Source organism: Saimiri boliviensis, chromosome 1, assembly GCF_048565385.1.
Source record: "Saimiri boliviensis isolate mSaiBol1 chromosome 1, mSaiBol1.pri, whole genome shotgun sequence".
NCBI lineage: Eukaryota > Metazoa > Chordata > Mammalia > Primates > Cebidae > Saimiri > Saimiri boliviensis.
The window spans coordinates 173,461,521-173,489,300 of NC_133449.1; the positions used below are offsets into that span (position 1 = coordinate 173,461,521).

Here is a 27,780-nt window from a genome sequence, read left to right on the forward strand (position 1 = left end):
AGGGGCCTGGGTGATGCTGTCCCCGGGTCTCCTGGTGACTCCTCCGCTTCCGCCATATTGGCCCTCCTTCTCCCTGTTTGCTCCCACAGGTCTTTGCGGTACCTCCTCCTTGGGCTTATCAGTTTTTTCTAATAGTGATTTCTGCTCTAACATACACCCACAGATTCTGACACACTATGTTTTTATTTTAATTCATTGTTTTATCTGATTTTTAATCACTTTACACACATTCAGAGAAGTACTGAGCTTGCTTCTTTACAGATAAGGAAATCCAGTCTAAGTGGGGTAGAAGGACTTACCTAAGATCTCATAAATATGAATTCACAGACCCAAGAGTTGAGCCCAGGCCTTTGGAAAACAAGCATCCTTCTACCAAGTCAAGCTGCCTCTTAACCATGCAGAACCATTTAAATCTCTGAATGAACAAGACATTTTGACATTTACTTACAGTAGTCATTAAAAGAAAGTGCATAGGCAGTGACCATCAAGGGCTCAGAACCATCTGTCCTGCTTGAATTTGAAACTAGGTGTCTCTCTAGAGAAAAATCAGAGATGGCTACAGTTTTCTTGTTCTCATTCAGATACAGAATTTATTTCACAAAATTTGAAAGAAAATAATACAGACAACACAACTGGTACAGTCACAGTAAGTAGCATTAACATCCTAAACCAGAAGCATAAAAGGCACAGAAGATGATTTTTTAAAAACTTATCATTATATTTTAAGTTCTTGGATACATGTGCAGAACGTGCAGGTTTGTTACATAGGTATACACGTGCCACAGTGGTTTGCTGCACCCGACAACCCATCATTTACATTATGCACTTCTCCTAATGCTATGCCTTCCCTATCCCCCTAACCCCCTGACAGACCCCAGTGTGTGATGTTCCCCACCCTGTCTCCAGGATTTCTCATTGTTAAACTCCCAGTTATGAGCGAGAAGATGTAGTGTTTGTTTTTCTGTTCCTGTATTAGTTTGCTGAGAATGATGATTTCCAACTTCATCTATGTCCCTACAAATGACATGAATTCATTCTTTTTTATGGCTGCATAGTATTCCATTGTGTACATGTGCCATATTTTCTTTATCCAGTCTGTCATTGATGGGCATTTGGGTTGGTTCCAAGTCTTTGCTATTGTGAATGGTGCTGCAATAAACATATGTGTGCATGTGTCTTTATAAAAGAATGATTTATAATCCTTTGGGTATATACCCAGTAAGGAGATTGCTGGGTCAAATGGTATTTCTGCATTCTAGATCCTTGAAGAATCACCATACTGTCTTCCACAATGGTTGCACTAATTTACACTTCCATCAACAGTGTAAAAGCATTCCTATTTTTCAACATCCTCTCCAGCATATGTTGTCTCCTGACTTTTTAATGACCACCATTTTAACTGGTATCAGATGGTATCTCATTGTGGTTTTGATTTGCATTTATCTAATAACCAATGATAATGACCTTTCTTTCATATTTTTTTGGTCACATAAATGCCTTCTTTTAAGAAGTGTCTGTTCATTTATTTTGCTCACTTTTTGATGTGGTTGTTTGTTATTTTTCTTGTAAATTTGTTTAAGTTCTTTGTAGATTCTGGATATTAGACCTTTGCCAGTTGGATAGATTGCAAAAATTTTCTCTCAATTTGTAGGATACCTGTTCACTCTGATGATAGTTTATTTTGCCGTGCAGAAGCTCTTTAGTTTAATTAGATCCCATTTGTCAATTTTGGCTCTTGTTGCCATTGCTTTTGGTGTTTTAGTCATGAAGTCTTTGGCCATGCCAACATCTTGAATGGTATTGCCTAGGATTTCCTCTAGGGTATTTATAGTTTTAGGTCTTATGTTTAAGTCTTTAATCTATCTTGAATTAATTTTTGTATAAAGTGTAAGGAAGGAGTCCAGTTTCAGTTTTCTGCATATGGCTAGCCAGTTTTCCCAACACCATTTATTAAATAGGGAATCCAGCAGCAAATTAAAAAGTTTATCCACCACTATCAGGTTGGCTTCATCCCTGGAATGCAAGGTTGGTTCAACATAAGCAAATCAATAAATGTAATCCATGACAAAAACCTCATGACTATCTCAATAGATGCAGAAAAGGCCTTTGATAAAATTCAACACCAATTTATGCTAAAAACTCTTAATAAACTAGGTATTAATGGAACATGTCTCAAAAAAATAAGAGTTATTTATGACAAACTCACAGCCAATATCATACTGAATGGGCAAAAGCTGAAATCATTCCCTTTGAAAACCAGCACAAGACAAGGATGCCCTCTCTCACCACTCCTATTCAACATAGTATTGGAAGTTCTGGCCAGGGCAATCAGGCAAGGGAAAGAAATAAAGGTATTCAAATAGGAAGAGAGGAAGTAAAGTTGTCTCTGTTTGCAGATGACATGATTGCATATTACAAAACGCCATCATCTCAGCCCAAAAATCTCCTTAAGCTGATAAGCAACTTCAGCAGTCTCAGGATACAAAATCAATGTGCAAAAATCACAAGCAGTTCTATACACCAATAACAGACAAACAGAGAGCTAAATCATGAGTGAACTCCCATTCACAATTGCTACAAAGAAAATGAAATACATAGGAAAACAACTTGCAAGGGATGTGAAGGACCTCTTCAAGGAGAACTACAAACCACTGCTAAAGAAAATAAGAAAGGACACAAACAAATGGAAAAATCATTCCATCCTCAGGATAAAAAGAATGAATATCATGAAAATGGCCATATTGCCCAAAGTAATGTATAGATTCAATGCTATCCCCATCACCTACCATCGAGTTTCTTTCACAGCATTAGAAGAAAAAAAAAAACTACTTTAAATTTCATATGGAACCAAAAAAGAGGCTGAATAGACAAGACAATCCTAAGCAAAAAGAGCAAAGCGGGAAGTATTATGCTACCTGACTTCAAACTCTTCTATAAGGCCACAGTAATCAAAACAGCATGGTACTGGTACCAAAACAGATATATAGACCAATGGAATGGAACAGAGGCCACAGAAATAACACCATACATCTACAACCATCTGATCTTTGACAAATCTGACAGAAACAATGGAGAAGGTACTTTTTATAATACAGGTACACATAACACATGTACACATGGACACAGATGAAAAATGACAAAGACTTGTAAAAAAATCTGTGATATGTGACTTCCCCTACTGAACTCTCCCAAAAAATCAAATTAATAATGCTTTCTGAGTTCTGTGAGAGGACTTAACTGACTCTTTTGACTTCCAGATGCTATTACAGTTGATTTTCTAAGATACGTTTTAGGAAACAAGGATTAAAACTTTTGAGGCTTTGAAATCTTAGGCTAATAGAAAATTTTTCCCATGACAGGCAATGAAATTTTTCCAAAGTCGAATGAATTCTTAAAAATGAGATATTTTCCCCCATAAGTAGAGGAGGAATTTACCCAAAACATGATTTAAGTTGGGCTTTTGATCCCAAATAGTGTATGCATGTGTGTCAATTATTATTTTAAAATGTTAAGAGATCCGGAGATAAGAATATGTCTTTCAAAACAGAGTTTTAAGAAGTCGAGAATATCCTCATAGAATCTTCCTGAAACCTGTTGTAACTAATTAGATGGAGATTAAAAAAAAAAAAGTATCTTGAAAAGAGCTGGTGATAACAGGAATAAATGAGATTTGAAGATTACTAGGCTATACCTTCCCTTTATACCCAAATATCTGTCTGGCCACCCTCAAATTTCTTCAGTTGAAATTCTTTCCTGGCTCATTTTCAGCCGAGTTCTGATTAGATTGAAAGAAAAGTAAATACCAACAAAATAGAAGATGAGCAGAAATGGTTACAGTACACTATTTTAGCCTTAATAGCTAATAATAAATATTAAAGATTAATCATATATGTATATTTATACATATAACACATTAATAACATATTACTATGAATGATCACCAATTTACAATGGTTCAATTTAAGACTTTTCGACTTTATGAAAATGTGAAAGAAATATGCATTCTACAGAAGCCACACTTCAAATGTTGAATTTTGATCTTTTTCCAGCCTAGGAATCTGCAGAATGTTACTCACTCACAGTGCTAGGCAGAGGCAGGGTGCCACAGCTCCTAATCAGCCACACGATCAGGAGGATAAGCAATCCCTACTCTCTAGTATTGTGTTACCAGATGGTTTTGCCCAATTGTAGGCTAAAGTAGGTATTCTGAGCACATTGAAGGTAGGCTAGGCTAAGCTATGATGCTCAGTAGGCTAGATGTATTCAGAAGCACTTTCAAACTATAACATTTTTAACACACTATGAGTTTGTTAGGACATAACCTCATCATAAGTTTTGGAGCACCTGTACATGAAATTCTATTATGCAGCATGCATACAAAAACAAGTGTGTGTGTGCGCGCGTGTGTGTGTGTGTGCGCGCGTGCGCGCATGTATGGTGAGAGTGTGGGTATTTTTTATTTTCCCTCTTTTAATCATACTGTTTTTTAACTTTTTGACAAAGAAGTTACTTGACATAAGTTTTCAATGTCAACAGTGATGAAATGAAGTGATATACAGCAGGTCTTCAAAATCATGATTAACATCATAACAATGATGAGGAAAATATGGTTTGTTACATGTCATTTCACTTAAAGTTACAGTTGCCAAGAAACTATTGGTACTGTTAAATGAGGCCTTACTGTGCAATTTTGTATTAGGGAACAAAGCTTGATTTTAATTTTAAAAAATATGTTTAAGTCAGTAGCATAAAAATATGCTTAAGTCAGCATCAGCTCACAGCCAGGGGATGGTGGGAAAGGGAATGTTTGTTGGGGTCCACATTGAGCTGAATCAAAACTTTAGAACATCAAGTGAGGATATCTGCAAATCAACTCTACCTGCCTCAGCCAGGACTCAAAAGGAGGCTCAGGATTTCCCAAACCTTTGATCAGAAGCCAGGTTACCCAGGGACCCTTCCTGTTCAAAGTAGAGGGGTTTGAAATCTAAGTCTCACTTCAGCCACACTGCTTCTAGTTTTGATAACAAAATAATGTGCTTTAAAGGCAACTGTCCCATGTGGGAGAGGAAGTCAAGCACAATCTATTTACACAGTCACCTGAACATCCTTCCATGTCACTGGAGCCTTTCACCAAACAGCACTCTCGTTCCTTCACAGCATGCCATGGACTGCTTGATAAGGAAGAATTTTCTTTTTTAACCTAGAGCCAACAGGAAACTTTTTATTTTTGTTGCTTTAGGTACATTAAACAGTGACAAATATTCTTGGCAGTGGCCTTAATTTTCTCTGTTCGAAATATCTTGAAAATGTATTTGAAAAGATAAAACTATATGCTATCCCAGGCTCTAAAAGAAGCAGGTTAATTTATAATCAATAAAATTATTCAGGTTATTTCAGTTTGACAAATACTCATAAAGAACCTACTATGTGAAAGTTCTGTAAGGGTCAGTGGAGCTATAATACACTTGTCTCTGGAGGTCCTAACCCAACATCTACCTCTAATTCAGAATTTCTATTTCTCTGGGGCCACGTGCTCGCAGACAAGTCACCTACAGGCCTTTACCCATTATTATTAGACACTGTTTATACAATCAGGAACGAGTGAAAATATCCCCAAAGACAAAATGGTAATGTCATCAAGACTGATTGCCAACACTTTTCAGTGAAGGAGAGAGGAATAGAAAGATGACTTATGAACAGATACATGGCTATCACTGAGAAAGAGAAGGTACCATAGAATTAAAATTGCTTAGAGAAGAACATAACTAATTACATTTCACCCAGATCCTTTCAGAGGCCCAATTTGTGTCAATTTTAAGTACTAACATACAACTCTTAATAATTTGTGTCATACCACTTTTCACCTAGGGTAGTGAAAACAAATTTAAATAAGAATTTACTAAAATAGAAGTCCATACACATGCAATCACATCTACACATCATGCTAAATTAAGAATTATATAGCATGTAGAAATGCAAGGAATGGGATTTTATGAGTTATATATTTGAAATAAATAATATATTTATAAATAAATAAGTTAAATGAGCAAAACAGCATCACTATTACAGACAACTGATACTATTTTGGGACCTTCCTTCCAGGCATCCCTCTCTCTTCATACATATTATAGATTTTATAGTTTGTATGTAGGTCACATATAAAACTTTATATGCACATAGACACATTTATATGAAGAAAAATATTTTCTGTAAGTGCGTATGTATTCAGTTTACATTTATAAAATTTTTATCATGCATTTTCTAGTGTCAGAGGTACAGTAATCCATAATTATTGATGGAATTTCTTCTTTCCCATCCTTCTGGAAGGACTCATGTGAGCACACCTTAAAATCTCTTAGAGTCTTTCTTAAAAGGAAAATTGCCTGAGAGTCATTGAGGGAATGCGCTCTCAGAGAAATTCGTGAGTTATACCTTTATTAAATTGCAGTTGATTGCAATCCAATAATTTCTGCTTTGAGAATTTAGAGAAAAGCTGGTCACTCAGGGGGATCCCCTGTGAAGAAAGAGGGTACAGTTTCAGGGCTTCGCGGTGGTGGGCTATGCAGGATGCCAGAGTAGCATAAGACCAACGCCGTCTCTCAGACAAGGTGCAGTTCTTTTCAGTAACTCCACTGGGAGGCAGTGTACTGTGATTTACTCCTTCCGCCCCACCAAGAGTGGAAGCCAGACTGATCCACGCCTTCTCCTCACACCTTCCATTTTGGCGCACTTCTCAGAAAGCTAGAAGAGCATGATGAGGAGATTCTGAATTTTCTGCAATTAAGGTATACGGGAACTTCAGCAACTAATGTGGTAAAATTTAAAAGATGTGATTCTATTCACTCCCTTTGTAAGAACTATCTACTGGATAGGAACAGGGTGAGTCTCTATATAGAGACATAAATATAAAGATAGCCATAGATATTTCCAGGGTTGCTATGCTGTTCAGCTTCATGGCATAAACTTCACACAGTGCAGGCAGCACACAGCAGCTCAGATGATTGTATAGAAGGTATTATATTTGGTATTTGGCAACTTGTCATATAAGTAAAAAAAAAAACAAAACACTTTTTTACATTTAAAGACTACAGAGTGCCACATTGTATAAATGCACCACAATTTGGCTAAATCAGTCCTCTATTGGTGCACATTTTAATCTATGATTTCCCTAATCCAATAATGCTGTAATGAGCAACTTTTACATATATCTTTATATACTTTCCACTTATTTACTGAAGGTAAGTACCTAGAAACATAATTGATGGATAAAAGCCATTCCTGTTTGTTGAGATACATCTCTCATCTACTGCATCTCAGCTACTTCATCAGTAGCTGATGCTCACATGAAAAACAAATATTAGGCTGATTTGTTTGTTGATTGTTTTCTTCGTTAATGTTATGGCGATAATTTTTATGTCTCCTCATTCAGGCCAGTCCCCTATAAGGGTATTATGTGTCTCCCTATGTGTGAATACTGATGGGCAGGCGGAGGTCGGCTGCTGTTGCAGACACTAGCAATTGGTTCACCCCAGTCCTTTGCTGGCACACCCAGCTAAACACCACATTGCCCATACTTCCTTGCAGTTAAGTTTGGTCATGTAACTGAGATCTAGACAATGGAAGGAAGAGAAATAGGGTGTCATTTTGAGACCTGGCCAATAAGAATCTCCCCCCAAATCTCCAGTCTCTTTTCTTTTCCCTTCTGCCTGCTGAGTACAGAGTAACCTGGGATCTGGAATGATTGCAGAAAACACAGCCTTTCTCCACCATCAACCCTTACCCTCCCTTCTGCCAAACTGCTTCAGTCTATAATTGTGTGTTAAGCCACTGGATGGTTTTTTTTTTTAACACAAAAGCTGCCACATGGTAAATATTACACATGTGACAGTAATTCTTGGAGTTCTTATTGGGAAGGAGAATGTTAAGTGTGACAGCATGAGGAGGTGGGTGAGCGAGCTCTTGAGACTCCAAAGTGTGGCTTGTGGAGGGAGAATTGGGAAACTTGGTAGCGCCTATGAATAACATGGATTTTATATCATCTTGCAAAATTATCCATTAGTTGGGATTTCAAGTTTTAGACAGCTTTTGCCTTCACTTAAGCTGTAATTTTCTATTCTATAAAAATTGATAAGAATAAGTTTCTTTTGTTGACCAAATACTCTGTGCCAGGCATTGTGCAAACATGTTTACATTTACTGCTTTACATAATTCTGGCAAGAAACCGGGAAAACTGATTTATTAGCTCCAATTTATAAATGATAACACGGAGGCTTATGATGCTTAGGTTTATGCAACTAGAAGGTGGTGGTGCTGGGAATTAAGCCATAGCCTACTTGAATAAAAATATCTGGTCTTAAATCACAACCATATTATATACATCAGAGGCTTGTGGTAAGAATTAAACAGAAAAAAAAAAAATCCTCCGGCTCCTCAACCCCTTTTCCCACACACATCCCACACACACTCATGCTTGTTGAAGCACTGGTTATCTTTCCTCATCCCCAACTCTTATTATAGCTTTTAAGTCACCTCAAAGGGTATCTGTTGTCAACACCTTTTTGCCGTAGTGATTGTACCTCAGCCTTTAAATGTTCTAAATTTAATTTATAATTTTAGATAAAACTGAAAGCTGAAATTTGTGAAACATTTTAGTAATCTTCTTACCCTCACACTCTTAAAGTTTTTCAAAAACTATATAGAATTCCAGTGACTACACTAGGAAGTAACTACATTTATCACACTGACTCTGTGGATCAAAAGTTCTCTTGTCAAAGATATTACCTTGAAGGTACACAAAGGAGTTTGTGCAATCTCAGTTGTGGTACCACTCCCAAATAAAGTCTGATTTAAAAAAAAACAAAAAAACAAAAAAAAAAACACTTTCTATCATTTTGGTACCCAGAAGGAAACACACACACACATACACACACACACACACACACACACACACACACACACTAGAAGCATGCTTTCCCTTACAATAAAAATTTCAATACCTTCTTTCAGCAGGATTATTTCTTTGTTTTTGTTGCTGTTTGGTTGATTGGTTTTGGGGTTTTTTGTTTTTGTTTTTCTTTAAAGGGCTGAATTAAATCAGCTTATTCTCTTAGTGACCCATGAAACAAAAAGCTTCACTGCTTAACATATCATATTTTACTAAAGCATTCTGGTTTCACAGCCAATGCCTAATCCCAACTCTGTGATAATAACAGCTGCTATTTGTAGACCTTGTACTATGTGCCAGGAAATAAGGCAAGTGCTTCACATGATACAACGACCTTTGAGAAGGGTCCTGTTGTCATCTTTCCTATGTTACCAAAGCAGAAATTAGGCTTACAGAAGTTAAATCACTCCCAGAAGTGAGCTACCAATGAGGGGAAGGGTCTACCTGTCCCGACAGTCTGAGCATTTGACTCTTGTGTATATTGTTCTCTCACCTTTCTACTTTTATGGCTGAATCCACATAAAATAGATATTAGAAATAAGGGTGCGTATGTATCGAGTGCTTATTGTGTGCTGTGCACTATTCTACATCATTTATATTGTACTTCCCTTTACTTTTACCTGTGAATTACGTATATCATTTGTCCTCATTTTATAGATGAGAATTCTGAGACCTGGAGAAGTGGAGTAACTTGTCCAAAACGATACAAGTGAAATAGTAAAAGATTCAAGATTTGTGCTAAGTCAGTCTAACTGCAAAGCCGGTGCGTTTAGTCACACAGTGTACCACCCAGAGTAAAAATGTGTGGAGACTCCTCTGCGCCTCCTGCTTGAAACTGCTTAACATACACACTGCCTTGTGTTTTTCCATCTCCAAAGAGCATATACTGTTTCAACACATTCTATGTCTTTTTCTTCCTAATACAAAAAAGTTTTTCTTCTCTCAGCATCCACACACAAAGTGAGCAAACATCATTTATTTATCTCAAAGATACCTAGAAATCCCAGGCCTGACTAGCCTTCAAACGCCCCTCAAGTGGAAATTTTGAAAGCAAGAACATTTTGCTATTTTTGACTGCCTCTCCATTCCCAGAGTGCTCTGCTTTTCACTCTCAATTGCTCTTGCTTTCAGCGTCAGCCAACCCCATGGCTTTTGGAGACTACTTATTCACTGTAACGCACAATTGCATTCCCTCTTGTTTTTTTAGTGCAAGTATGCACTCTCCAGTCTTTCCTCTATCCCTCTCCATTTAGTTTTCATATCACCTACTGGTTTGCTGGCTCCATAATATATTTCTAATGAGGTAGGACACATTCAGAAAGAGCCAGGAAGACTAATAAGAGCTCTTTCAACAACCATGGCTGTCTGCTGCCACTTGAGATTTCCCTGGGATTTATGCCCTTAGAGTCCCATTGCCTCAAATTCCCTTTCATCTCGCTTAAATTCTCCCAACAGCCTTCCCTTTACCTATCACAAGAATCACTAAAATAATTTTGTAGCCTGGTGTAGTGGCTCATACCTGTAATTCCAACACTTTGGGAGGCTGAGGTGGGTGAATCACCTGAAGTCAGGAGTTTGAGACCACCCTGGCCAACACGGCCAAACCCATCTCTACTAAAAATACACAAACACAAAAAATTAGCTGAGCATGGTGGCACATGCCTGTAATCCCAGCCACTTGGGAGGCTGAGGCAGGAGAATTGCTGGAACCTGGGAGGCAGAGGTTGCAGTGAGCAAAGGTCGCACTACTGCACTCCAGCTTGGGCGACAAGAGCGAAACTGTCACACACACGCAAAAAAGAACGAAGAGTTTTGTTTAATGGATAATTAAAGAACTAGAATGTTTTTGTCCCAAAATTAATGAGGGTCTTAGGATTCAGTGGCAGGAATGATGGATTCAGAATTAGAACTTGTCAGTTCTATGGTCATTTCCTAGGTATAAGATTTGGCTCCCTCTCCCTTGACTCTGTAAATTGGGGATGAGTATGCCTGCTTACCGAAACCTTCTTCAGAGGGTTTTTGCACAATCACCTTCAGTTATGCATAAGAAAGAATCATGGACTTTTTGAGGGCTCTACAAATAGCACCCCTCTGTGTGAGCGCTCCACTTACTCTATGTGAGTAAGGACCAGGATTTGTGGGAACCACAGTTAATGGATTGTACTATGGCCAACAACACAAATCAACTGACAAAAACCATTACTGAGAAAATATTTACTGAGCATTTGTTTTATATTTGTTTTACTAGGTGCCAAAGAACAAAAGAGATTGTGGCATAAAAAAATCAGTGAAAGTATGCTATGGAAGCTGCTTTCCTACTGGGCACCTTGATAGGTCCTAGGCACAAAACAGTGAAAGAGAGAGCCCCGTGTGGTATAACCTACTAGAAGACAAGCAAACAGAAAATTTAAACCTACTGAGGAGGAAAACGTATTCTATGGCAACACATCAAGGGACGCTTGATTTAATCTAGTGATACAGGATGGCTCACCACAGACAGTGATACCTAAAGAAAGTTGTTTTAGTTTTTTATGGTTGCTCTCACAAAGCCACACAAATAGGGTAGCTTAAAACAACAGTAAGTCCAGAATGCCAGAAATTCAACATCAGTGTGTACACAGATTGTTTCTTCTGGAGCCTCTGAGAAAAGGCTGCTCCATGCCTTTTTCCCAGCTTCTCTGGGTTCTGGGCAATCCTTGCTTGGGGTTGCTTGGCTTGCAAATGCATCCTGCTAGTCTCTGACTCTCTCTTCACATTACCTTTTCCACTGTATCTCTCTATGTCCATTTGTGTCTTCTATAAGGACACTGTCATTGGATTTAACCCCATCTTCATCTAATATAATCTCTATATCTACTCTATTATTTTTTTCCTGACATCAATATTATAGTTTTATTATAGTAACAAATAGTTGGTACAGTGAGACCTACACACATATACAGAATTATATTTAAATTCATATAGAATATTTACATTTTAAGTTATACTTTTGAAATTAGAAGATGAAGTACAACTTAAGTTTGACAACAGAGAAATATGTAAGACAAAAATAGACACAGTTAACAATAAAAACACAACTTTCTGTTCTTGATATAAGATGTGGAAACTTTTTGTCAGAAAGCTTCATCTTCTTAATCTGATTGTCCAAATCATGAAAATATGGATTATTCAGTGCCATTTTGCCAGAAATTCTTTTGGCTGGATCGTAGATTATTTCTACAAAGACCTTATTTCCAAATAAGGTCATATTCTGAAGTTCCAGATGGACATAAATTTTGGGGAGGCATTATTCAACCACCCCAAAGGAGAAGGAATCATTTAAAAGGTGGTTTTGACACCTTTTGACAGAAACAGACAGAAAGGAGACCTTGTCAATTAACCTGAGGGATTCAGACTTTCTTCTGAGAATAACAGAAAACACTGAAGTGTGATTCAAGCAAAGGATTGACACGATGAGACTCTTTAAGCAAAATTATCCTGGCCTTGGGCAGAGGACCGAGTGTGAAGAGATTACAGGGCAAGAGTCCAGTTGGAGGCTGCTGTTGGTGTGAAGTGAGAGAGGGTGATGATTTGAGTCACAGGAGTGGCAGTGGAGGGAGAAAAAAGTAGCAGACTTGGGGGGAAAAAGATTTCATCAGTAAGGACTTGCAGGAGTTAAGGCAAAGGCATAGAGTTATAGATTGTTACACAACTTATTTTTTGACAATTGTTTTTCTTTGTCTTAATAGCTAGCTCTATTTCCCATTGATTACAGTGATTTTCCTCAGAGATACAATTGTTTATTAGAAAAAAGAGACACTACTGGGACAATTTATTTGAATACTCCTGGGTTAATTAGAATTATTTGGCTTTCAAGTAACCATAATTGAATTTAAAGTAATGTAAAAAATAAATAAATAATGGGATGTCTACTCACGTCCTGGGAAGTGAGATACAGGCTTGGCTAGGTCTAATGATTCCAATACCATCATCATAATTATTTTTCTTTCCTTTAACTCTACTTTTTTCTCCTGCTAGTGGGAACAAAGGATACTGTAGTTTTAGTTCACATCAACTGTACGCTCAAAATCTCCCAGAAGAGAGTCTCCCCGACTAACTTTGTTCAGTGTCTTGGAGAAAAATCGAATTGTGCCAGCTTGGATCTTCTTTCCACCCCCAAACCAATCCCTGTTCTGCAGTGAAAGGAATACTCTGTTAGGCCTGGATCATGTGTTTAAGTTTTAAAGTGAGTAAGCTTCATCTGAGCCTCATGGACTAAGCAGATTACTATGAAATTAGTGAAAGAATCTTCCTCAAATAAAAGGCTGTGAAATGGGTAAAAATAAAACTAACGAACATTTAACACACACACCTACACTGCAATGGTGTCAAGCAATCATTTTAATACAGGGAAAAGATAAAACTATGAATTCATAATCTATTACATCAGTTTGTGCTATTTCCTAATTCATCCATCCATCCATTCATCTATTTATCCATTCACAACATGTTTATGAAGCACTAGCCATTTAAAAAGGGCCAAGAAAATCAGCGCAGAATAACATGATATTTGTCTTCAAGTTCCTTATGATCAGAAAGGAAAACAGATGCTTCATAACTTCTAGGCAAGCCTGAATAAAGTACATAACAATGGTATAAATAACAAACTTTCGAAGATGAAATATGAGATAAATATTCCATTTGGAAGTTCGAGAGCAATGTTGTAGGGGAAATGACATTTCAATGGGGAATTAAAGAATAAAAAGGAGATTTTAATGACTACAAGACTGTTCCAAACTGAGGGAATAGTAGGAATAAAAGCCTAGAGTGTGTTAACTTGCTTAACGTTTGAAGAAAATGATAAGAGACTGTATGGCCAAATGCAGAATGTCTAGAGGACTAAGAGAAAGAAATATGACCAGAAAGGTAGTTGCTTGGAGAAAAACTACGGAGGATCTTGGAATGCAGAGCACAGAACGTCAACTATTTTTTTTATGTAAATATTTTGAAGCCTGTACGAAGTACAGGTAAGAAGTTAAATAATCTGTAAACTAATCTGCGTTTCAAAAGATAACTCAGAGAAAAATAACTTTCACTTTTCGGTGCTGTGCTCCCCAAAGTCAATTCAACTCTTTTGACCTTTCCATTTAGCTTTTACATTTCTGGAAATCTGGAAAGAAATTTGGTATTTTTATATATTTAAAAACCACTTTCTCTGAATAAAAGAGATCTTCAGTAGCTGAGCACTTCAGTAGTAAAAGTTCCAACTGCCGTCTGTCTTAGAGACGAAGCCAGACCTCTGTAACTGCCTGGCCTACACTGCTTCAACGTAGTCAAGACACGAAGTTGCAGCAAGGTCATGAAATGGAGCCACAAACACATTCACGTTCGTACCTAGTGCCATTGGGGAAAATTTCCAGATCCTTTTAGCACTCTCAGAGCTTTGTTCGATAGAAAATAAAACTGCGTTTTATCAGTTAGTTTGTGAATATATGTTTGTTCCATTTCCACCTCTGTTAAACATGCCCTCATTCTCACTCCTTTTGTCAAGAGAAGAGAAAAATGTAAGGAATTTTTGCTGGGGGATATGGGGGTAGTAATCTTAAAACAACTGCACTTTAAAAGAAAGTGAGAAAATGTTTGTCTTCAGATTTTACTTTTTTCTTTTGGGGACAAAAGTTCAAAGACATCAGCATACAGTTGTGAGTTGATATACACCATGTGGGAAAGAAAGTCATTGAACCACAAAGTCATGGAGAATGGCATTTCTCCATCTGCACTGGTGATAATGCGTTTCATATAACCACACCACCCCTTCCCTGAAGACAGAAACAGCCCCCACATGTGATGGGATCCTTTTGGTTGGCAAGTGGGATGTGAGTGAGAAGCCCTTTGAATATAAGGCATCAGTTCTCACTTTGGAAGGTCTGGCTTACACAGCCACCCCAGCCAATCCCACACATTCTCACGATCACCATAAGGAGAAATTCATAGAGTGTTAAAATAAGAAGAAACTTTGGAGACCACCCGTGTTTTTTTTTTTTTTTATGGAGAAAATGAAATCATTGAAAGATGTCATTTATTATAGTTGAAGATTTATGACAGAACCACAAATTCTGAAATATATAATGTCTTGTATGTGATAGCACTGTATAATCTAGGAAGCATCTTCATGCCCAGTCTCACCTCCAGTTCTCATAGCAAGTCACTGAAATGTGACTTATTCCCACTTTACAGATAAGAAAATTGAGGCTTAGAGGGACTAAGGTAACTTCTCTAGCACAAAAGAGACAGCAAAAATTGAGGTGAAATTGAAATTGTGATATTCTGAATAATATACCACAGCTCTTAACTTTATATTGTATTGTCTCTCAAGAAATTTCACCAGATTATCCCTTGTTTGGTGTTTGTTATTATAAGACATTCCAAAAAATAATTTCATAAGATTTCCTTGAGTTTCTAGAAAAGCAGCAGCACAGAGTTTCCACTGAGTGCAAAACTGCATGGGAGTAAACATAAAATAGCTGTTAGTACTGAAGGATAATACAAATGGGGACACCAAACACATTAAACAAACAAAGAACAATTCAAAGTGGGCCACAGCTAAGTGCTCAGTGGTTATGGCAATATTTGATATAAAAGTTAATAGAAGGGAGTAATGATTAAACCTAAAGAAATCAGGAAAGGCTCACAGTGATTCTAAGAGAAGGATAAAAAGCTAGGACCTCTGTAGCATGCAAACCTTAGCACAAAAACCCCACACTACCAGCCCGTGACTTTTGGTAAGCCATTTAAATCCTCCAAACCTCCATTTCCTCATCCACAAAATGTGATAACTCTTATATCTGAGGGTTGTGGTGAGGACCGAATGGAATAAAATATCAAACCCTTAGCATAAGTCGTGAAACAGAAATATTTCTATAAGGCTTTAATAGGCATGTGGAATTGAGACCAACCTGGCTGGAAGGGGAAGACATTAGGGGCAGCTTCCACTTGGCTCATGTGCTGATGAAGCCAGAACACAGCTGTGACCTCTGTGCCTGGCTTTGGCATGCCGCAGTTTGCTTGAGCTGACTTTGGCAGTCTTGGAGGACACTAACAGAGAGGTGTGAAAAGCTCTAGGCTGATTGTCACGCCCAACCTGTCAATATTTGTAAATGAGTGCTTTTAGAGCTTAGGAAAAGCTCAACCCTGGATTTATAAAGGAAAATAATGGAATGCTCTGAAACCAAACATCAATGCTTCTGAGGCAGTGATGGCTAGACACAGAAAGTAATCTGGCTCCTATGAGAATGCCAAAAATTTTCCTGGTGACATGAACAAAGCTCCAGGACAGATTCTTTGTTTTCTTGGAAGTGATCACTTAGAAAGCCTTCTTAGTCATAGTAGTGCAGTTAAAATACCTATTTGATATTAGTTAATTCTACCACGGATAGAGGTAATGGAATAGAAAAACTACAGACAATGACGGTAAGTGCTTGGTTTAGTAACATGTGTTTTATTGAGGAACAGCACAACTCTGAAAAAAAAAAAAAAAAAAAACTGAAGAGGTATGGAAAGAGGCTGGAGGGTTGTGTTAGACTTCTGGGCTGCCATAACAAAAATATTACCAAGTGGGTGGCAAACAACAGAAATTTATTTTCCCATAGTTCTTTGTGCTAGAAGCCTAAAATCTAGATGTCAGGGTTGGTTTCCTCTGAAGTATCTTCCCTTGGCTGTTTTTATATTCACATGGTGTTCTCCTTCCATGTCTGTCTGGGTCCAAAATCCTCTTCTTACAAGAACATCCATCATATTGGGTCATGGCCCACATTAATGACCTCATTTCAACAGAATTACCTCTTTAAAGATCCTGTATCCAAATACAATCACATACTGAAGTACTAGGGATTGAGACTTCAACACAGGAATTTGGGGAAGATAAAATCCAACCCATAGCAAGGACACTAACAAAAAAATGCAGCTTTCTTTACAGATTAAAAAACAAAGTTGGGGGTCCATTTTTTGGTTGAACAGACAAAATGAGAGAACGAGAAGAACGCGTCATCAACAGGATGGCAATCCAGAGCCACAGTGAGCACCATCCAGAAGGCGTTTCCTGTGACAGATGACAGATGACAAGTTTAGGCAGTAGTCATGTCTAGTTTTGAGTCAAATTGTTCTCATCTTCAATTTTCAAGTAAAGTTTACTATCCTGCTGCAATTTGGTTTGTCTCTTGTTAGCACTATCTTGAAAATAAAGGAAGGTGTTATGTCAACATTTTAAGCAAAACAAAGAGGAAAGAGTTAAATGACAAGGAGAACTAGAGACAAACATCCAAAAATGGTAGGGTGAGGAGTTAGAAGTTGCAATTCAGAGCGAGAATGATAAAAATCAACCAGAACATGTAAGCACGCTTTGGAAATACTGAGACATATTCTGAGGGGTTCGAATTTTTGTAGTCATGCAGAATGAGGTTGACTTCTTCCATTTTGTATGAAGTTGACCAGCTATTTAAAAGGTCCTAAGGGAGAAACCATGATTTCTCTAGAAATACGTAAAAGAGGGTGGAATATTTAAAAATGTAGACGTTGACACATCAGTTAAATAGCTTTTTGTTGCTATTGTCTTTACTTTCAACGTTGAGCTCTTGCACAATGTTTCCAGCTTCCAAAAATGCTTTTCTTTAAGCCAGTACTTTCAGAATATATTCATTTGGAATTGCTTTGGGTAGTACAGCAGAGCTCCCTTATAACTAGGAATAGAGTAGAACATGTGTGTGCAAAATCAGGAAATCCTACCTTGAGCCACAGGGTAGATGAATCTAAAAGGTTTTTACAAAGGACAGGAAGGCAAACTCAAACTGTGAGCAGGTAAGTCCTCTGCTCAAAACTTCCATGACTGCTCAGTTCATTATCATGGAATTCAGTCTCCTCATCATAGCCTACAAACCCTCACCTGGTCTGTCTCAACCACTGCTGCAACCTCGTTCTGCACCACCCTTTCCTTCTGCACACTGTGCCGTCTACACTGGCCTTCCTTCTCCCCTTTCAACATGCCAAGTTTACTTCTGCCTTAGGGCCTTCGTCTAGGGGTCCATTCGATGCTTATTTTTCTTCAGATCTTTGCACAACTTCTTCTTGTCATTCAAATCTCGACTCAAATACTCCCTTCTTACATATGTCTTCTATGATTAAGGAAGCCACCCTCTTATTATTCTTCTTAATTATTAATTACTACCTTATTTATTCATGTATTTGTTGTTTATTATCCTTTGGAATAGATGCTTCTTGAGGGAAAGCACTATATTTTCTTGTTCTCTGCTCTGTTCCTATCAGGGCAACCTTCGTTCAATGAATGAATGAATGAGTGACTATCACCTTCATCCATGATCAAGGACATAGCATCCATACGTGCACAAACCTTTTCATGCAAATTGGACAACCAGACATTCAAATCATTCATCTTTAGCTAAAAGTTTAATCTCTTCCTTATTAATCTTTTTATTCACATTACTTCTCCTCCAGCCCCCAAACATAGCTTCAAAATAATTTACAAATCATAGAATCACCTGACTTGGAAGAGTAATTAAAGGATATAGTGCAGTTATACTACTAGGTCTTTTATATGTCATTGCATTGTTTCTAGCAAGAGGTTTTTTAGTGTCTACGGGAATACTTCTAGTAAACGACAACACCCCCACCAAAAACGTGTCCAATTTATCAGCTAAAAACTTCCAGTGTTAGAGTCGTTGCAAATAGAAAAAATAAAATTTCATTTTATTCTTTCCTTTTATTGAGTTTTTCACTCAACATTTATTTATTTATTTATTTATTTATTTATTTATTTATTTATTCTGTAAGCATCCCCTGGCAAAGAAATACTTTATTGTAGGTGCTACAATACAGCAGTGGGTAAGAAAAGCAGCATCTTCCTTTACAGTGTTCAGGAAGCTGGGAAAATAGATACTGTGTACGTAATTCCAGGAATAGCACGGGAAAAGGAGTAGAGAGGAAATAGCCTGGAGAGGAAGGGAGGAGCACGCATGAAGCCCAAGGGATAAGTATGGGTCAGATGGCACAAGGAGGAAGTGCTTGAAGAAGAAAGGGCAGTTCCAACCAAAGGATAAACGTATCTGGAATTTCCAAAACTAGAGGAAGGAAACTAAGTATGCGGCCAAGGCTGCAGCATGTAGTTATCTAGCCTCATGAGTGTTCACTTCCTCAAAGAACCCCGCTACAGGAGAAGTGAAGACTAAGGGGCAAAGCAGTGGGACTGGAAGCAGGAAAAGAAGGAAATTATTCAGGACTAGGTAGGCCACCTAAGACTCTGAACTCTTTATTTAAAGTGATGTGAAGTTATTGAAGTGTTTTAAGCAGGGGAAAGACATGAATTGGAGGGAAGCAAAAGTGAACTGGGGAGACCACTTATGAGGCTGTGGTAGTGGTTCAGCAAGAGACAAAAACGGCATACACTAGGAGTTGAGATGAAGAGAAATAGACTTAAGAGATATTTGGGAGGTAGAACCTGCTTGTTGATACTAGTTCCCTTTGCTCTATTATACAACACAAGTAGCTTCACATGCCCACCTGACCACACTCAGCCTTTTGAAGAAAGACAGTGTCATTCTTATCTGCTCTCCTAATTCGGACTTATCCAAGTAGCAAAGCTATGGCTATTTCAGTGGTCATCTATTGACTATGGACCGATATCCTCTACCATTCTAGTTATTTTAGTCCAAATATACACTCTCTCAATATGCATTGGTGGTATATCTCGTGATGCCTCCAAGTATGTATATGTCATCCCTCAGGTGGTAAAATGAGCAAAAGAATGATAGCTGGGAGAAGCAAATTTAGAAGACTAGAAAAATAAGAGAAATAATTATTTGGTTCTGAAGCCTTCAAGAACCAAACATATTCCATTAGACTTCGAGACTTGTTTTGGGAACCAAGTGTACAGTAAACTTCTTTGCATAATATGATATGACAGAAAGATTAACCAATAGATTTTGATACTAAAAACAACTTTAGAAACAGTACTCAGTGGAGCAAAAATTATTCCTGTCTTAAAAGATGGGCCTGTTTTTCTTGTGATCACAGAAGGGGGTGATTGCTGAGAGCAGAAACGCAGCCAGGTCCATCAGAAATACCAGTCACAGGAACACATTTATTTTGAACCAGCATATTCTGTTGACATCTCCCCAGGAGAAAGTACAAGAAACTGACATTAGCTTTAGATCTAAGTTGAGACGGCAGCATGAAATCATATGGACATTCGGATGTTATCTTCCCCAAAGAGTTTCATTTTATATAAATTGCAGGAAACCTGACGCACATATTAAAATTTACTATGGTTGAGTGAGAGCCAGGAAAAAAAAAAGAAAGGAAAAAAATGTTGCTTCTAGTAATAACATCCATTATCACCTGATACATGTTTTGTTCTCTCAGGGGCATTTCATGACATAGATTTTCACATCCAACCAAAAATGTGTTATTTTCAATGGAAAAACAGCAGATATATTCAACCACAGAAGATTTGGCTAAAGTAAATGAAAACCCTGTTTCTCTCTCTCTCTCTCTCTCTTTCTCTCTCTCTCTCTCTCTGTGTGTGTGTGTGTGTGTGTGTGTGTGTGTGTGTGTGTGTGTGTCTTTTCTTAGAGTTCACCTTTGTCATTATCAGTCCGGTGCAGTCAGTCATTCATGAGTAACATTTATGAAAGTGTCTACCTTGAGCAAGAGCCTTCAAACCCAATGCCTGTTCAATGAGAATATCTCAGTACACCTGAGGAAAAACCTTTGAGCTCTTCAAGTTCATTTGTCTGTCACAGACCACAGTGTTTCCAAACACACTCCAGGAGTGAAAAGCTTAAAACTTGCTACTCTAGGTTGCTTTGCATGGTCAGTTCTAACTTTGACCTAAGATTCCATGTGTAGACGTTAAAAATAAAACTTTGGGAGAATGCTTACTCATACATTACTGCAGAAAACATAAACTGGTACATCCAACTTGAAAAGTCATTAAAAGCTTTAAAAATGCCCAAAGTCCATTTGTCCAATAATATCACTCCTAGAAAGCTATCCTATGGAAATATTCAGAGACTAGAATTATATGTATGAAGAGAAATGCAACCAGAAACCAAAATACCATCAGTAGAAGAGTAATAAATTTAAATATTCATTTATTTATTTAACTTCTTTATTGATGCATTGATATGCACTTCCTAAAAAAGATATTTTCAAAGGCCCATCCTATTAGGCTTGGGCTTAAATGAAGAGAAGACATGCAACTATGCACATTCATATCCATTTTATATTTTGAAATTATATATATAAGCATAACAACATATATAATATATAGCAAAGTTGAAATCTGATTCACCTTGCCTAACCCAGCACCTAAAAGAAAGAATAGCAGATACCCACTAAATATTTGATGGATGAATGAATGAATGAATGAATGAATGAAATACTCTATTATACAAAGAGCTACACTTGCAGGTTAGAGTCAATTCCCTATTGCTGTGTAAAAAAGTATCTATAAACTTAATGGTTTAAAAGAACAATTATCTCACATTTGCTGTGGGTCAGAAATCCAAGCATGAATGTGCTAGATCCTCTGGCCCATGGTCTCTTTCATGTGGCTGCAATTAAGATCTTACCTGGGGCCAGGTCCAGTGGCTCACACCTGTAATCCCAGTACTTTGGGAGACTGAGGCAGGTGGATCACTTGAGGTTGGGAGTTTGAGACCAGCCTGACCAACATGAAGAAACACTGTCTCTACTAAAAATACAAAATTATGTGGGTGTGGTGGAGCATGTGTGTAATCCCAGCACCTCGGGAGGCTGAAGCAAGAGAATTGCTTGAACCTGGGAGGCAGAGGTTGTGGTGAGCTGAGATTGTGCCATTTCACCCCAGCCTGGGCAACAAGAGTGAAACTCCGTCTCAAAAAAACAAAAACAAAAAACAGAAAAGATTATTAGTTCGGGCTATAGTTATACTGAGGCTCAGATGAAATAAATCTACTTCTGAGCTGACTCACAATGTTATGGCTGGATTCAATTCCTCCCTTGTGATGGCCTGAGACTGGCTTCTGTTTCTTAGCACAAGGATATGTCTTCATATGTCAGTGCACAATATGGCAATTTGCTTCTATGAAAGAGAGCGAGCGAGCGAGAGAGAGAGAGAGAGAGAGAGGTATGCAAGCCACCCTTTTTATAATCTAATCTCAGATGTGTTATTGTATCACTTTTGCTAAATTTTGTTCCTTAGAAGTAATTCACTAGGTCTATCCCACACTACAAGGGAAAGGATTATGTAATGTCCCTTATGAGTGAAACGAACAATAAAGACATCGGAATTTTTTATCAAAGCAAGATTATTTCTCATTGGGGTGATCTGAGAAGACTTCATTAACTTGGCATTGAAACTGAGATTTTAAGAATGGCTTGCATTTATGAGTTTGACTCTTTTAGATTCCTCATGTAAGTGAGATCATGCAGTTCTCGTCTTTCTGTGTCTGGCTTATTTCGGTTTGTATAATGTCCTCCAGGTTCATCCATGTTATCGCAGATGGCAGGATATTCTTCTTTTTTTAAGGCTAAATAATATTCCATTGTGTTTATAGGTATGTATATAATATTTTCCACAGTTTATTGTTTCATCTGTTGACAGACATTAGGGTTGTTTCCACGTCTTGGCTGTTGTGAATAATATTATTATAAACATGGGGGGCACAGATATCTCTTTGAGATATCGACTTTATTTTTTTGGATATATACTCAGAAGTGAGATTGCTGGATCATATGGTGGCTCTATTTTTAATTTTTTTAGGAATCTCCATACTGTTTTCCATAAATGTCTATACCAATTTACATTCCCGCCAACAGTGTGTTTCTTTTTCTCATATCCTTGCCAACACTTGTTATCTTTCGTTGAACTCATAAAAGTAGAAAGGAAAATGGTGGTTGCCAGGGGCTGGGAATAGGGAAATTAGAAATATTGGTCAAAGAGTACAAAGGTTCAGTTATACAAGATGAATGGGTTCTGGAGATCTAACCTATAGCATGGTGACTATGGTTAATAACATTATATTGTATACTTAAAATTTGCTAAGAGAGTTGATCTTAAGTGTTCTAATCACACTTCACAATATCATCATTGTGTGATATGATTAATATAATAATTAGCTTAATTGTGGTAATTCATTTTACAATGTATATGTATATCAAAACATCAAATTGCATACCTTAAATATGGGCAATTTTTATTTTTCAATTGTACCTCAGTAAAGCTGAGGGGAAAAAGAATGGCTTGAACTTAGGCAGAGAAAGAACAAAAGGAGAACGTTCATGTACAAGAGTCATGAAATATAGTACAGAAAAAAAAGAGAAAAAAAGGCAATGAATGATATGATTTTAATGTTAGTAACTGGCTCCAGCTGAATGTTTATGAAGAAGAATGAATAGAGTTTATATCTCCAGAAAAGAGTCCAATGGCTTCCTCATAGTAGATATATGACAAACATTTGCTAAATAAAGAAATAAACTTCCAGGACTTTTTCTATATGCACTTGAAAGGATACACAAGATCATGAAACGAGCCTTTTAAATGTGTATTAACTCAACCATCTGTGTGACTTCTGTGAGCAGTCAGGGCTCCAGTGGCTTTCTGAAACACACAGTTCACAACGGGACTGGGACCCTTGCAGGTCTCTCAGCTGCAAATGGGGGATGAAAAATCAACCACAGAGGAAGCTGGCAGCTTCAGGTTGGTTTCAGGGTTGTGGGAGAAGGATAGGGAGGACAGCAAGAAGTGGGGGTGCCAAGATGAAGGGCACAAGTGATGATAGAATGCAAGAAGCCTCAGGTTTTGCCACAAAATCTGTTATCTTGTGTGGTTGGCAGTATTCATAAAGCTCTAGTTGTATCTCACTGATTCCTTGCCTTAGCATGGACCTCACTGTATGTTTTTCATGTATATCAATTATGCATATATATATATATATATATATATATATATATATATATATATATATAAAGTCCTTATTAAAGTGTCTGGCTTTGTGGGATGAGATTCAAGACATGTTAATTATTTTTTGTTGTGACTATGAATATTGATGATGCTGATGTTGCCAAAAGGCTGAAGGTGGGCAACAGTCTTGGTGACTGGCAGCCATCGTCACTACCATTAGCTCACATGTCTTTTCTTTGCCCAAAATGATAAAGTTGAAAGTTAAATGTGTGTGTTTGTATGTGTGCATATGCAAAAAAAAAAAAAAGTACCTATTTTTTCATGGAAACTGAGAAGCTTTTCTTCCTAAGCCAAAGTAGAAGTTTAGGTTCACACACACATTGACACACATGTACTTACACGCACACATATGCACACACACACAAACACACACTTACATAATTACCACCCCCCGCCCCCGATGAGAACTTGAATTCTATTCAGCGACCATGATAACAAGTATCTCATTTACTGAAACCAATGAATTCTGAATTGTGCTTTCTAAGGGGCCGATAATGATTTCCCAATCATTATTTTTACAGGAAATGGTAGAATCCAAGGAGTTCCAGAATCAGAAAGTGACACAGAATGCTCTCCTAAACTCTCTTTCAGTCCCAGTATATACACAAATAGAGACAGAACTAACCACTGATATTAAACGCCTCCACAAGGAGACAGAACTTCAATTTTCAAAGCATAACTAAATTAATAGGCAAACCCTCCATGCATATAAGTAAAGAACACAAATGCATATTATTTTCATTTATCTGGAAGTATTTTGCTTGCTTGCTTGCTTGCTTTGGTTTTTGTATCTTGGGAGGGTGAAGAAGGCAGCTACAAGGTTTAGAATGTTGCTCTTTTTTTCTAAGTTTTAAATCTTTGGCCCAATTGAAATATCTTACTTTCTTGTTTTCTGTTTTTCTCTTCTCATCTAACCTATAACAAAGCACTGCACTGCATCAGCATGAAGAAAAACAAGTGCAGCGGTGTGGAGCTACATCCTCAAGATGGTACAAGTCTCTTGGGAAGCACTAGTTTTTTGATGTACAATTCAATGTTCTAAGTAGGAGATTTTTATTAAGCAGGTATTAAAACACCTCCCTTTTGCTTTAGGCTCCTTATCAGTGTGGTTAGTTACTATGGAAAGGTGAATAGAAGTTTCTAAGTAAATGCTTCACTTTTTCATCTCTGCTTATACTAGTGCCTAAATCTAGAGAAATTTCTTTTATATTGCTCAAGGAAAATACTATTACAACTGATTAAGTTCAAGATGCAACTTGAACTTTATGTTTTGCTTTTTAATGAACCCAGTGTTCAAACTGCCTTCTTTTTCTTTCTTTCCCATTATCTTGCAGACCTGTGAGAGCAGTAAGTGAGAAAATGCTGTATTCAGAATTTAGGAGGTTCACACACAATAATTTTACTCTGTCTGCTCCAGCCAAGAACATAAGACTCTAGGGATTTGGGTCCAAAATCAAAAGTAATTCTAGTCAGGATTATATAACCAAAGGCTGAATGATTATAATTGGCAATTTATGGAGGAAGGCCTTATTTGCAGCTTTCATTAATTTTTTAATATCTTAATCACTATTTTCTGAATGTGCTTTTCTAAGTTTCTATAACTGGATTTTTTTCTGTTTTTTTAAAAGTAAACCTATAAGTGTTGAGGAATATATTGGTAGGAAATCTAGCATATATTTTCTAAATGCTGTTATCTAATGTTGAGAAGGTTCTATGTGTAAAACACAATAATAAGCCATTTAAATCTGAAAATGTTAGTAAGTATTTACAGAGTTTAATAGTCACATGGCAATATTAACATACATTTTTCAGTAGATATTGAATTCCAAGCTATGAAAATGTCATTTAAACTAAGATTTAAAGGCTGAAAGGGACCCAGCTGAATAAGACATTTTATTTATTTATTCAAATATACATTTTTAAATTATACAAAAGACAGGGTTTTGCTGTGTCACCCAGGCTGAGGTGCAGTGGCTCAATCGCAGCTCACTATAGCCTCAACATCCTGGCCTAAATGATTATCCCACTCAGCCTCCTAAGTAGCTGAACTACAGGTACAAACCACCAGTGTTCACTCTGTTGCCCATGCTAGTCTCAAGCTTCTGGGTTCAACTGATTCCTCCTGCCTCAACCTCCCAAAGTATTGGGATTAGAAGTGTGAGCCACTGCTCCTGGCCTATAAGACACTTTAACATAAAGAGATATAAAGGCATCTTTCAGAAATCTCTTGACTGTCACTTGTTCAGAGAAGACTTCCCTTGATTCCCTCAATCTAAATAAATTTCTTCTCTGCCTTTCATATTACTTTCTTATTATTATAATTTATTTATTCATATACATTTATGTGATTGCTTAGCCTCTCCTCCATTGTTAGAGTATAAATGCCACAAAGGCAAGTACTGTATCTGTTTTATTTATTTGTATAGCTTAGTACATAGTCTGGTAAATAATGGTGTTCCATCAATGTTCATAAATAAAAAGATTAAAGACTATTACATATAGGAAACATAGCTATAATTTATTGAGCACTTACTAGCTGCTAAGCACTTAAAAAATATCTCATTTAATCCTCTTAGATTGCTCCAAACTCGATGTTAATTTTATGTATGAGGCAACCTAAATTCAGAAAGGTGAAGTAAACTTTCTAGTCTCATAGCTAGTAAGTGGCAGAGTTAGGATTTAACCCAAAATCTAGTCTTTTTCTTATTGTAATAGCTATACTGCATGGTTCCTCTCTCCCTCTTGCCCTTCTTCCCTTGTAGATTATAGCTATAATCTCTTTACTTTAGTTACTGCACAGTAAATTTTCCATAAAATAATATACCATATTTAATTATTTTGATGTATACTTGGCTTCATTCTAGATTGTTTCTATTATGGATTTAGTTTTCTGACACGGTAGTCTTCCCTTATCCGTGAGGAATGCATTCCAAGACCCCAGTGGATGCCTGAAACTGCAGAGAGTACCTAACTTTATATATACTATGTTTTTTCTATACATACACACCTATGATAAAGCTTAATTTATAAAGTAAGCATAGAAAGATATTAACAATAACAAATAAAATAGAACTATTAAAACAATATAATTTTAATAAACATTAAGTGAATATTGCCTCTCTCTCTCAACATCTTATTTTACAGTGCAGCATGTAGCTGAATCTGCACAACGTGAAACTACAGGTAAGGAGAGGACTACCGTAGTTTGTTTAGAACATTGGCTCATATGCTGTCAAGGGAGAAAAAACTGTGATTTTTACTTCTCATGCTATCCTCATTCATTTTCAGTTTCTATCATTTTCCAACTAATTTGAAAATATAAACATACTTATCATGAACCTGCTGTTATTATTACCTGAAAGAAATTGTGTAGGATTTTAGTGTTTTTTTCTTAATGTTGATGGAACTTGTCCTGGTATTTTCTTCACAGGGAGATTTTCAAGTATTAATTCTTTATTAATTGTAGGACAATTTAGGTTTTCTATTTCTTCTTGTATCAGTTACTGGTCAGTTGTGTTTTTGAAACTTTCGTCAACATTTTAAAATTTATTTCCATGAAATTGTTTAGTATATATTATATTTTTATTTTTAGTTTGTTCCATGTGTGTAGTTATGCCATGTTAAATCCTTAGTATCTTCATTATTAATTTATTGCTTCTCAGTCCCAAATCACCCTCCTTTTTGGGATGCTGAAGCTAGACGCTACAGATCATATTTCTTCTTTTCTAGCAGGCCCTGTTATGCTTTGACAATAAGGGTCTCTCAAAGGAGACTGCAAGACTGGAGGGAGAAGTTACCCACTTCTTTCTGTTTGTTTTTCTGCAGTAGCAAGTTGTGGGGTGCA

General features: G+C 37.1%; 1 pseudogene; it reads right to left on the reverse strand.

The window, feature by feature from the left end:
• Positions 1–27,762, reverse strand: part of LOC141580312 (protein YIPF6-like) — a 32,162-nt pseudogene extending 4,400 nt beyond the window's left edge.
• Between the last annotated feature and the right edge of the window lie 18 nt (positions 27,763–27,780).